The 12,902-nt window shown below is 51.0% G+C and overlaps 1 protein-coding gene across 3 annotated transcripts in view; it reads right to left on the bottom strand.

Annotated features, from left to right (window-relative positions):
- Window positions 1-12,902, bottom strand: part of THRA (thyroid hormone receptor alpha) — a 789,997-nt gene that overhangs the window by 143,942 nt on the left and 633,153 nt on the right. The gene's annotated exons all lie outside the window — the stretch shown is intronic.

Here is a 12,902-nt window from a genome sequence, read left to right as displayed (position 1 = left end):
CATTAAAACAACTGTAATTGGTGCTTTACATGTTGCCCCCCGGTCAACGGCAGCACTGGCCTGCTATGTGCTTGACTCAGCACTAATATAAAAAATATGTTAAATAAACGTACAAGCATTTATTTAAAAGTTAATTGAAGTTAAGGAAAGGAAGTAGTAACTAGGGTGTACGGCGGTGCTTAATTTTAGGAACAGCTTCCTTTTTTACAGACAGCTTGCAGCAAACGGGTACAAATAGGATAGTCTCCTCTAAATTCTCAAAGTGTATTATATTATTTATTTATAATGTTTTATAAAGCGCAAACATGAACACGTGGCTATCAGAACGCTGTACAAATAGATCGCTGATGAGGGTTATCATACAATAGGAACACACTACAGGGCAAAACATCTGTCTCCAATGAACCCTCTCATGATACGCTGTACATTGAAGTCGAAAAGAAGGGTACAAAACAATACAATAGGATTTAATAAAATACAGGGCAAATGTCAATTTCCAAAGGAGTTCTCTTATGGCGCATGCTTTTCTAGTAAAATGGCTTTGACTTCCTTCTTGGAAAGGTTGACTGAGGTATTTGATGTGGTTGGGAGAGGTAAGGAGTTCCATATTTTTGAAGTAGATCTGGCGAAAGTGCGGCAGTGTGTGTTCCTTTTTTGAATCTTGATGGTTCTAGTATGAGAGATTTAGCACTTCTTGTATCCCTTCCACCTCCTGAATCTTAATTCTGTTGCCATGCAGAACTGTTTCGCCTTAGTACATCAGATTAAATCAGCACATTGAGAAGCATTTTTTTTATGATAGTTTTCAAACTTACATGTAAAAACATTCATGCCTCCCTCTCACCCTGACAACAATCTAAGCAGCAAGTCAGCTGTTATGTGCACCCTTTGGATGGCCTGGGTTTCTATTACACATAAACAACATTATCATTTATTAAATCAAAGATAGGAGGAGGTTTTGTACAGCGCACATCCTGAAGTCATGTATTTCGAGGTCTTCATATACGTGATAACGAAGAAAAAGGAGTGAAAGTGAAATAAAACAATTGCCTATTCACACAGTTTGGTGAAGTGGGGAAGCTGGCATTGATCCCAGGTTTTTGGGTTTTAAGTTGTGCAATTCAGCCCCACCCATCACCCCCAACCACCAACCTGAGGCATCAATGCGACCCTCAGACACACCACAGGCCAAACTCTCTGCCCCTCTGGAAATTATTGGGAGGGCCCACGTTCTAGGGGATGACTGATGATGATGATGATTACGCACTTGTATAGCGCACGACTACCCGAAGGCATCTCGGCGCTTGTACGAATACCGCTGAGGAACCCTTCCTGGCCTTTCCCTGTGAGGAGCCCACTACTAGGCACCCCCAAGGTGAAGTCAGGCATCCTCAGCGTTGTTGGGGCCGTTGTAGAGATTAAGCAAGCTATTGCCCAGAGGTGCTGAGTGGAACTCATGATTAGACTAGGCACCGAAGCGAGAATTATCAGGTCTGAGGAAATTGTGCCCGAGACCCGCCGAGGCGGGAATTGAACCCTGGTCCCGGCCAGACTACTGCATCAGGGTCTGCCGCCCTAACCATTGAGCCACACTACCCTACTGACTGACTGACTGCATGATTGTACACTCCACTGATGTCTACCTAAATAAAAAACGTTTAAAAGAGCCAACCAGGAATTCTACTTAGGGAAACTTAATAAGAAGAAAGGGCCGGACAGGAGAACAAAAAAAATGCTCAGACCAGCCATGCTCCCTTCATCTGCTTTTCTACCCATCCATTCTCTCCTCCTGCTCTGATCACGTCCTCTCTATCTTCCCCCTCCCCTCTCTCTTTTTATGTCTTTTGGAGCCGCCTGTGTGTGCCACAATTAACTTTGGGAGCTGGAGATAGGGACAGAGGCACCAGGAGTGGCCCTGGACTTTCAAAACCAGTCTTCGAAGACTCCAGCCCACTGGGGAAATGCCCAGTGGAATAAAAGGCCTGTCCGACCCTGGGGCGGAGTGGGCTGAACGCAGAGGCAACCTGCCCGGCACACAACAGATTCAGAACTATGATGGTGCTCAGAGACTCACAGCAGAGTTACAAAGGCATGATTGCTAGAAAGAGGCTGCAAGACTTGAGCGTGGGCGACAGATTGAAGGAGACAGATCCAAATCCTAGAATTTGGGTGTCCAATTGGAACAAAGCACGCAGAGCCCTAGGCGCAGAGGGAAGACACAACACGGTAGAGTGCAGATCATGAGAAGGAATTAAAGATTTTATTTTAGGCATTTGATATAGCACAGTCATAGCTCCAAGGAGCAGCTGAGTACTTGAGAGAGCATTCCTCAAGCAGCCGGAGCTTCTCAAACATGAAAAGCTGTGCATACAGCAGTAGGGTGTGAGCTCCGGCTGGGGCCAGATTACAGAAAGCAGCCTGTGACGGAAGCTCACTTTCTATCTGGGGTACTGGGATCTGACGCGATTTGCCCAGGATCAAGTGATTTTATGGTCAAGTGCCAAAGCCGGGATTAGAATCCAGTCTCTAGGTTCAAAGGTCATGAATTTAGCCACTAGACCACATCTGCTCCAGCACATTGTAGAACCGATTAAACAAGGACTAGAGCCAACTGTGAAAGACAGCCTGCAACAGGGGCAGCTCATGCGAGCGAGACAGGACTGGAGTGGAAGTATGGAAGGTGAAACTGTAAGAAGAGGAGGTTGTGTGATGCTATTTTCCATTCTACAACTTTCGATCCTTTACTTCTGAATTTTTTTCGAGGGGGGAACCTTGATTTAAAACTAATATAGTTATGTGTCTTAATTATGGTTTAACACACAAGATGATGGACGGAATGTTGCACAATGGCAAAACATTCACCCCCAGTCACAGATCTGGGTTTAAGCCATCGTTATTTTGCTCACCATGCCACCCCAGTTCAGACATGGCCATATGCAAATCAGTCTTGACCCTGTGCCTCATGGGAGCACTCCAGCCCGATCTGCCAAGCCATGTCTTCCCTGGACCGGAATCAAGCATCCTAGGTCCGGTTTCTGGCTATCAGCCGTCATCAGCCAGGATAGCTGGACTCCAGTGGCGTAGTGAGCACGGGACCCATGTCTGGGCATACCCTTCCCACATAGGGCGAACAGCCAAACACAAAAGATGATGGACGAAATGTTGCACATTGGCAAAACATTCACCCCCAGTCACAGATCTGGGTTTAATCCATTGTTATTTTGCTCACCACGCCTCCCCAGTTCAGACATGGCCAGATGCAAATCAGTCTGGACCCTGTGCCTCATGGGAACAGTCCAGCCCGAATTGGGGTTGTGTGGTGAGCAAAAAAACGATGGATTAAACCCAGATCTGTGACTGGGGGTGAATGTTTTGTCAATGTGCAACATTCCTTCCATCATCTTGTTTGTTTTGCTCTTAATTATGGTTACCATTATTTCGTTTTTAATTTTTTTATCATTATATGTAAGTCCTTAACGTTTTTTAATGTATAAATATTTAAGTGTATACCCCACCAAAGCCATATAATTCCTTAATCCTTTTCATGAACCCTAAAAACACCAATTATAGTTCCTTTAATGGAGAGGAAAACCTTTTTTAAACTTCGACACACACTCCTGAACCCAACAAATCCTTTTATGTAGTACACAAACATCCCCGTACACCTTAAAACCCTATTCCATATATTCCAAACACACCACTAAACCATAATAATTCTTGCCAACCTAGCACATTCAAATTAGGCCTGGGCGTAAAATTGCGGTCCGCTTGCGGAGTTTTTCCCACTCCGCGTAGAGCACGGAGTCCAGAAGAACTCTGCATAGCGGAGCGGAGCGCAATTTTTCCTCTACCGCGGCTCGCCAATGTTAAGTTAGCGAGCACAAGCAAGGAAAATCATACTCCAGAATAACCTCCCGGTGAAATTTCTCAATGCGGGCGGTTGCGGCTAGTCACTATCGCTCGTGTTGAGAAACCTTCTGCTCATGTTGAGAAAGCTGCCGCTCTTGTAGAACATCTACTTAGGCAGCAGAAAGAAGCAGCACCCTCTTACACTGTGTGTGGTGCCACTCGCAATGATTTTATAGTGCTGGACAAACACTCTGATCTACTAAATCCGTGCGAGCAGCGCGACGTATCGCACTCCGCCATTTGCGCAACTTCGCGTAGTGAGGCAGAGTTTTTGGGTCACTCCTCGAACTCCGCCCAGGCCTAATTCAAATCCCAAACTTCCCATAGAAGATTACACAAACACATATGCTACCCCTGAAAACAGAACCATAAGCACTGGTTAAAGTGGAGTTATACATGAGGAATTTAGTAAGATTTTAACACTTCAAAAAACGTTCGAAATTCACTAAAAAGCACTACCATTTAAAGAACAAAAAACATAGAACTTTGCCAGGTAAATGTAACTGGCTTAAGTATTATTTGCCCGGCCATAGACTGTGGATGTCATCAGTGATGTAACATGTAAAGTTGGTCATAAGCAGTGCACCACAGCAGAGCAAGTCACACTTATATCAGCTCTATGTTTTTTTTGGTGCATTGCATTTATTTATTAATTTACATCTTGTAATCCAGGTATACAACAAAAGTCACTGAAAATATCTCTAGTATGAAATCTAAAGCATTAACAGCCACTATTATTCCAACATCCATTTCAGTATTCATACCATGTTGCCACAAGGGTGTAACCAGCGACACTAAACCGGTCATAAAAAACAGAAATGTAAACTCATTCAAGAGTCATAAGAAATTCTTGAGACATAAGTGAAAAGAAAAGGAAATGATAGGCGAATTAAAGGAAGCGAAAGGGAGAAAAGAGCACCCTACAACTAAGGATGATATAAAGCCCGTCTCTGATCCAGCTCACCCTAACAGTCATGGCAGCTGGGTTACCTGGGGGCTTCATCAGCTCCATGCACCCCCATAAGCCAGACATCAGAGAATAGTGCACAAAGGCGGAGTCAGTGCATTATGCCAAGGGAAATATGCTCAGGCAGGTTTCACAAGACTGAATCTAGGCTCCAGGAGCACCAAGGGTGAGATAAAAATGCCAAAAAGGCTCCTCTTATAGAATGGGGACGTGTGTTTTATTAATTTACAATTAGTAATCAAGGTATACCACAAGTAATGTCCTCAATGTCGGAGAAAAGAGCCAAAACTTAACGTAAAATACCTGCCTATGATACGTTTACGACCAACACCCGCTCTCCACCACTTGTGGCCAGACCTGGTACAAAAACTTCCTTGGACACCCAAACCCTTGGCACGGGCTTTGCCCATGCGCAGTGGGCTGTTGGCCGCAGGGCCTGGCTTGAGACCAGCCAGTGCCCAGCCCCCAACCTATGGCAGCCAACAGCCCGCCATGCGCGCTCTAATCTGGCCTGCAACCTGGCCCTGCCACCAATCCCTCCCCCAGCCAGCCACAGGCCCCACACCCCACATTTATTATTATTTTTTTTACATTTTATTTTTGCGTCCCACAGATTTCCCGGTAGCTCGGGGGACCACACAGGGGAGGAATTCCTCAAGACCACAACAAAGTCTCCAATTGTATTTATTTGTTTGGCCCAAGGGCGTTATAGATACACTTACTTTCCAATTTAAAATCCGAATTAAAAAAATCCAAAATAAAGGCAAAACCGAAAATATAAATCCAAATGTATGGGTCTGAAAGTGTGGATAAACCAAATTAGGGATCCAAGACAAGACGCATACCCAAGAGCCCGATACAAGATACTATAAACCTGAACTTTACAGGAAGTAAAGAGGACTGTAAATTCATATGGGTTGAATTACACCCATCAGTTGCTTATTGCAAGCTAAGGGATTGGTCAGACCAAATGCCAAGATTGGGGCAGGGGAATACGAGCAGCTCGCCGATTCCCAAACTAAAGGGCCGCATGCCCCATAGATAAGACCCAGGAATGGACAGACCAGCTCACGCCCCTGAAGCATGCATGGATTATTCCATTATTAATTCTGTGCAGCGCCAACCATCCAAGGTAAGGCACACCAGGAGCTCTACGGAGAAGCTGGATAGCAAGGCACAAGTCCGAGAAAATAGGGATAGTTGAGCTTTTAAATCCCTCAGAGTGTCAATAATGTTTAAAGGCCTAGATAAGCTTGGTCATTTAAAGCAGATAGCAAGTCGTTTTCAAAGGGTGCTGTAAACATTTTGAGTGCACCTAAACAGATGATGCTGATGCTCAGACAAGAGTAAAAGAAGGCTTTTAATTGCAGCCGCTTAGGTGCCATCTGCAGTCCTCAAAGCTTCCATCTCCCTTTCATCAGAGCATGCGCCAGATACAGGTGCAGCAGCAGAACATGCCAACCTGACGCCAGGCGTACTTTCTTCTTTTCATATTCGAAGCACGGGAGGTGAGTGTGGGAGGGACAGGGGCTGCGTAGGAGGGACAATGACTGCATTGGTGGGAGTATGGCTGTGTGGGAGGGAGTATGACGAGGGGCTATGGCTGTGTGGGAGCGAGTATGACGAGGGGCTATGGATGTGTGAGAGGGAGTGTGGCTGTGTGGGAGGGAGTGTGAGGAGATACTATGACTGTATCTGAGGGAGTGTGGCGGTGTGGGAAGGAGTGTGGCGGTGTGGGAAGGAGTGTGACGGTGTGGGAGGGAGTGTGACGGTGTGGGAGGGAGTGTGGCGGTGTGGGAGGGAGTGTGGCGGTGTGGGAGGGAGTGTGGCGGTGTGGGAGGGAGTGTGGCGGTGTGGGAGGGAGTGTGGCGGTGTGGGAGGGAGTGTGGCTGTGTGGGAGGGAGTGTGGCGGTGTACGAGTAACTGTGGGAGTGAGTGTGGATGTGTGGGAAGGAGTGTAACGAGGGAGTACGACTGTGGGAGGGAGTGCGGCTGTGTGGTAGGGAGTGTTGCGGTGTGGGAGGGAGTATGAGGAGAGACTATGACTGTATCTGAGGGAGTGTGGTGGTGTGGGAGGGAATGCGGTGGTGTGGGAGGGAGTGCGGTGGTGTGGGAGGGAGTGTGGCAGTGCAGGTGGGAGTTTGGCGGTGTGGGAGGGACTATGGCTGTATGGAAGAGACAATGGCTGCGTTGGTAGGAGTAACTGTGGGCGTGAGTGTGGATAGTAGTGTAACGAGGGACTATGACTGTGGGAGGGAGTGCGGCCGTGTGGGAGGGAGTGTGGCGGTGTAGGAGGGAGTGTGGCGGTGTAGGAGGGAGTGTGGCGGCGTAGGAGGGAGGGAGTGTGGTGGTGCGGGAGAGAGTGTGGTGGTGCGGGAGAGAGTGTGGTGGTGTGGGGGGAGTGTGGTGGTGTGGGGGGAGTGTGGTGGTGTGGGAGGGAGTGGTGGTGTGGGAGGGAGTGTGGTTGTGTGGGAGGGAGTGTGGTGGTGAGGGAGGGAGTGTGGTGGTGAGGGAGGGAGTGTGGTGGTGAGGGAGGGAGTGTGGTGGTGCGGGAGGGAGTGTGATGGTGCGGGAAGGAGTGTGGTGGTGCAGGGCAGTGTAGTGGTGCGGGAGGGAGTGTGGTGGTGTGGGAGGGAGTGGTGGTGCGGGAGGGAGTGGTGGTGCGGGAGGGAGTGGTGGCATGGGAGGGAGTGTGGTTGTGTGGATGGGAGTGTGGTGGTGTGGGAGGGAGTGTGGTGATGCGGGAGGGAGTGTGGTGGTGCGGGAGGGAGTGTGGTGGTGCGGGGGGAGTGTGGTGGTGTGGGAGGGAGTGTGGTGGTGCGGGAGGGAGTGTGGTGGTGCGGGAGGGAGTGTGGTGGTGCGGGGGGAGTGTGGTGGTGTGGGAGGGAGTGGTGGTGTGGGAGGGAGTGTGGTTGTGTGGGAGGGAGTGTGGTGGTGAGGGAGGGAGTGTGGTGGTGAGGGAGGGAGTGTGGTGGTGCGGGAGGGAGTGTGATGGTGCGGGAGGGAGTGTGATGGTGCGGGAGGGAGTGTGGTGGTGCAGGGCAGTGTAGTGGTGCGGGAGGGAGTGTGGTGGTGCGGGAGGGAGTGGTGGTGCGGGAGGGAGTGGTGGTGCGGGAGGGAGTGGTGGCATGGGAGGGAGTGTGGTTTTGTGGATGGGAGTGTGGTGGTGTGGGAGGGAGTGTGGTGGTGCGGGAGGGAGTGTGGTGGTGCGGGAGGGAGTGTGGTGGTGCGGGGGAGTGTAGTGGTACGAGAGGGAGTGTGGTGGTACGGGAGGGAGTGTGGTGGTGAGGGAGGGAGTGTGGTGGTGCGGGAGGGAGTGTGATGGTGCGGGAGGGAGTGTGGTGGTGCAGTGTAGTGGTGCGGGAGGGAGTGTGGTGGTGTGGGAGGGAGTGGTGGTGCGGGAGGGAGTGGTGGTGCGGGAGGGAGTGGTGGTGCGGGAGGGAGTGGTGGTGCGGGAGGGAGTGGTGGCATGGGAGGGAGTGTGGTTTTGTGGATGGGAGTGTGGTGGTGTGGGAGGGAGTGTGGTGGTGCGGGAGGGAGTGTGGTGGTGCGGGAGGGAGTGTGGTGGTGCGGGGGAGTGTAGTGGTACGAGAGGGAGTGTGGTGGTACGGGAGGGAGTGTGGTGGTACGGGAGGGAGTGGTGGTGCGGGAGGGAGTGTGGCGGTTCGGGAGGGAGTGTGGCGGTGCGGGAGGGAGTGTGGCGGTGCGGGAGGGAGTGTGGCGGTGCGGGAGGGAGTGTGGCGGTGCGGGAGGGAGTGTGGCGGTGCGGGAGGGAGTGTGGCGGTGCGGGAGGGAGTGTGGCGGTGCAGGAGGGAGTGAGGCGGTGCGGGAGGGAGTGTGGCGGTGCGGGAGGGAGTGTGGCAGTGCCGGAGGGAGTGTGGCAGTGCCGGAGGGAGTGTGGCAGTGCGGGAGGGAGTGTTGCGGTGCGGGAGGGAGTGTTGCGGTGCGGGAGGGAGTGTGGCAGTGCGGGAGAGAGTGTGGCAATGCAGGAGGGAGTGTGGCAGTGTGGGAGGGAGTGCAGCCATGTGGGAGGGAGTGTGGCGGTGTAGGAGGAGGTGTGGCAGTGTAGGAGGGAGGGTGGTGGTGTGTTAGGGAGTGCGGCTGTATGTTAGGGAGTGCGGCTGTGTGTTAGGGAGTGCGGCTGTGTGTTAGGGAGTGCGGCTGTGTGTTAGGGAGTGCGGCTGTGTGGTAGGGTGTATGACGAGGTACTATGACTATCTGAAGGAGTGTGGTCTATGGGAGGGAGTGTGGTGGTTTGTGGTCTGTGGGAGGGAGGGTGGTGGTGTGGGAGGGAGTGTGGCAGTGTAGGAGGTAGTGTGGCGGTGCGGGAGGGAGTGTGGCGGTGCGGGAGGGAGTGTGGCAGTGCCGGAGGGAGTGTGGCAGTGCCGGAGGGAGTGTGGCAGTGCCGGAGGGAGTGTGGCAGTGCCGCAGGGAGTGTGGCAGTGCCGCAGGGAGTGTGGCGGTGCGGGAGGGAGTGTGGCAGTGTGGGAGAGATTGTGGCAATGCAGGAGGGAGTGTGGCGGTGTGGGAGGGAGTGCGGCAGTGTGGGAGGGAGTGTGGCGGTGTAGGAGGGAGGGTGGTGGTGCGGGAGAGAGTGTGGTGGTGCGGGAGAGAGTGTGGTGGTGCGGGAGAGTGTGTGGTGGTGCGGGAGAGAGTGTGGTGGTGCGGGGGGGAGTGTGGTGGTGTGGGAGGGAGTGTGGTGGTGTGGGAGGGAGTGGTGGTGAGGGAGTGTGGTGGTGTGGGAGGGAGTGTGGTGGTGCGGGAGGGAGTGTGGTGGTGCAGGGCAGTGTAGTGGTGCGGGAGGGAGTGTGGTGGTGTGGGAGGGAGTGGTGGTGCGGGAGGGAGTGGTGGCGCGGGAGGGAGTGTGATGGTGTGGGAGGGAGTGTGGTGGTGCGGGAGGGAGTGTGGTGGTGCGGGAGGGAGTGTGGTGGTGCGGGAGGGAGTGTGGTGGTGCGGGAGGGAGTGGTGGTGCGGGAGGGAGTGGTGGTGCAGGAGGGAGTGGTGGTGCGGGAGGGAGTGTGGTGGTGCGGATGGGAGTGTAGTGGTGCGGATGGGAGTGTGGTGGTGCGGGAGGGAGTGTAGTGGTACGAGAGGGAGTGTAGTGGTGCGGGAGGGAGTGTAGTGGTGCGGGAGGGAGTGTGGTGTGTTGGAGGGAGTGTGGTGGTGTGTTAGGGAGTGCGGCTGTGTGTTAGGGAGTGCGGCTGTGTGGTAGGGTGTATGACGAGGTACTATGACTATCTGAGGGAGTGTGGTCTGTGGGAGGGAGTGTGGTGGTTTGTGGTCTGTGGGAGGGAGGGAGGTGGTGTGGGAGGGAGTATGGCAGTGTAGGAGGTAATGTGGCGGTGTGGGAAAGGCTATAGCAGTGAGTATGGCTTGAATAATATAGAAATAATAGTGCCATATTTAGTTAGCTCCTTGCCCCAGTTTCCCCTTCCTTTCAGTTCTCTATGTTCTTAATGCCTGTGTAGCTCACCGGTGACCGGCAGAGGTCCCCACAAATGACTATACACAATGAAAAGGGCTAATCGTGTAACTCAAAGCTCCTAAACAAAGGGGCCCAAAGATGCCCAACGCCATTTGACACGATAGAGGTTCTTGCTTCCTCCCTTTAAAGAGCAGAACCCTCAAAGTCCTCCAGATTCACCAGAGATCACAGGACTCCACGAGCCACCTGGCTGGGCAGGAGAGCCGGAGATCCACAGGATGACCTTTCACCGGACAACCACGGGCTGCACATCAGTGGAGCCAGACAAGCCCTCCATCCACGCTCAGCGCTATGGAGGCAGTGGCAGCCTTAATGAAGCACAGACTCTGAATCCCAAACAACTTGACAGTACTGAGGCTGGACAGCATGGAAGTCCTGAAGGCCAGTAAGGAAAAGAGAGTGGGTGGGAGGGAGAATGGCTGAGTTGAGAAACATCTCAACCTAACCTGTGTCTGACAAAGCCCATCCCCACCCACACATCTACAGAACTGGTTTATCCCCAAAGCCAGTAGGATGCCTCGCGACAAACCCGGCATAGTGGTGGACTCTTGGGGTCCAACCGCTACACTCCAATATCGAGGAAGACTCTTGCATTGGATAGTACATGATAATCTGTGATTAATTGAACATAAAATTCAAGTGAAAGCATTACAGGGAGCAGCATGATTGCCACAGGCAATCAAAGGAACCTCAATACTAGGACATAATGATCGATCAGAGAGTGGTGGATCTAGTGCGTATCCTGGATCAGAATCCTTTTCACTCAATGGCCGAATGTCTGGAGACATTCCAGGCCAGCCCTGTAGACATGGTGGCCTCAAATTCTGTAGATACCGTGGTGAAGGGCAAGCAATTTTATATATAACAAAATAAGAAAGTATTTCTCGCTAAGAAATCGATGGCGATGCCCATAACTTACTGTTTCTCATTCTCTAACTGATAAACATAATATATATTAAAACAAGCATTTTCAATGCAATAGGTCTAGCATTTGTTAAAGTTGGAGCTGTTGGAATTGCAAGTGCAATAATAAATAGACTCCTTATTTGCAAAGCAACCTATTAACCCCTTCAGTGCGGCGCACGTTCAGCGGACGTCTCGTGCACTACCTCGGTAGTGCTGCGCACGTCCGCTAAACGTTCCGGTCCCGCCCGCGCAGTAGAGCGTTCCGCACCAGCGCGGAACGTTCGACGCAGCGGAGGGGTTAATAATGTACATAAATGGAAAATGATAGAGCAGTTAATGCAGATGATATGAAATATATGAAAACAATTTAGTTAGTTGTTAATTTGAATACTGTAAAAGTTTTGCAAATATTTCTAAGAATATGAAGGTGATACGTATTGGTTATGGTAATAGTTGACAAATTTTTTGCACTTCTAAAAAATTGTTTATTGTTAGTTATTAGGTGATTTTTTATGGCATTATATTAATAGTAATATGTATAAAAATAAACGAGCAATATATAAAAGGTAAAAAAAAATGTATTAGCAAAAATTGTATATTACAAAACAGGTTACTTGTTAAAAAAATAACGTTACTGACAAACACAATCTTCTAGTCATTTGTGGCGTGACATGGTCACTGCCAGGCAGGTGAAGAGAAAGGTGTAAAACATTGGCCAAGCAGAGGTCAACACTCATCCGTCGAAGCGGATCGTAATGGAAAGAGAGACCTGCGGGCATGGTCTGGATAAGGGCAGTAAGAGACAGATACAGGCGGTAGGGGGTCCACAATCCTGTTTCTCAAATGGGCCAAAATGCACATACTGCTCTAGCGATGTCAGGAAGGGGCGTATAGCAGTGCGTGCAGTTACGTGATGGCGGTAGGCAACTGACTAAAAGGTGGGTGAGGGCATGCGCCGTATGTATGGGGGAAGTCACTGCTGGACCAAATTGTGGATTAATTAAACCCGTTCCGTTACTCCACATGCCCCTTTCACACTTGCCGGGGGGGGGGGGGGGGGTAATCCCCTCAATAAGCACTTATCTGAATTTACCGCCAAGGGGATCGCCATCTTCGTAAGAATGCAGTGCCAAAGAGAAATGAAAGGACTAACACATTACAGCCAGACACAAAAGACAGCCTACAGTGCTTTGCAAAACCCGACTCAAACGTATTAACCCGCTTTACATGAGCACCAATTGCATTACAGAGGGACGCATTTTTTAACGCCGGAAGAAATTGTGATTGGGCTACAATCACAGAATGTTCGAGCCCACACCACACTTGAACTTGTTACCCAGCTTAAAAGTCGGCAGCCGTAGGGAATGCAACCTTGGCTTTACATATAATAAGCATTGGAAATGCAATCAATCTGGTCCTGCCCGCCATGCATGCGAGCTCCTAGGCTGGGGGGGGGGGGGGCAGGGGGAGGGGGGGGGGGGTGCTAAAATCAGGAGAGAGCTTAGAGTAAAATCAAAGCCTTCTACCGCCATATGTGTTCATGCAGAGAGTGAAAACATGTGCATGGTCTTCTTTAATAAGGACACAAGTTGCCTTGCTAGTGGGTGTCTATTACCAGTCCACCATTTCCAGCAA

This window comes from Lissotriton vulgaris, chromosome 5 (assembly GCF_964263255.1).
Source record: "Lissotriton vulgaris chromosome 5, aLisVul1.2, whole genome shotgun sequence".
In the NCBI taxonomy this organism is placed as follows: domain Eukaryota; kingdom Metazoa; phylum Chordata; class Amphibia; order Caudata; family Salamandridae; genus Lissotriton; species Lissotriton vulgaris.
The sequence above is the reverse complement of the archived record's forward strand: the minus strand, read 5'-3'. Positions and strand labels throughout refer to the sequence as shown.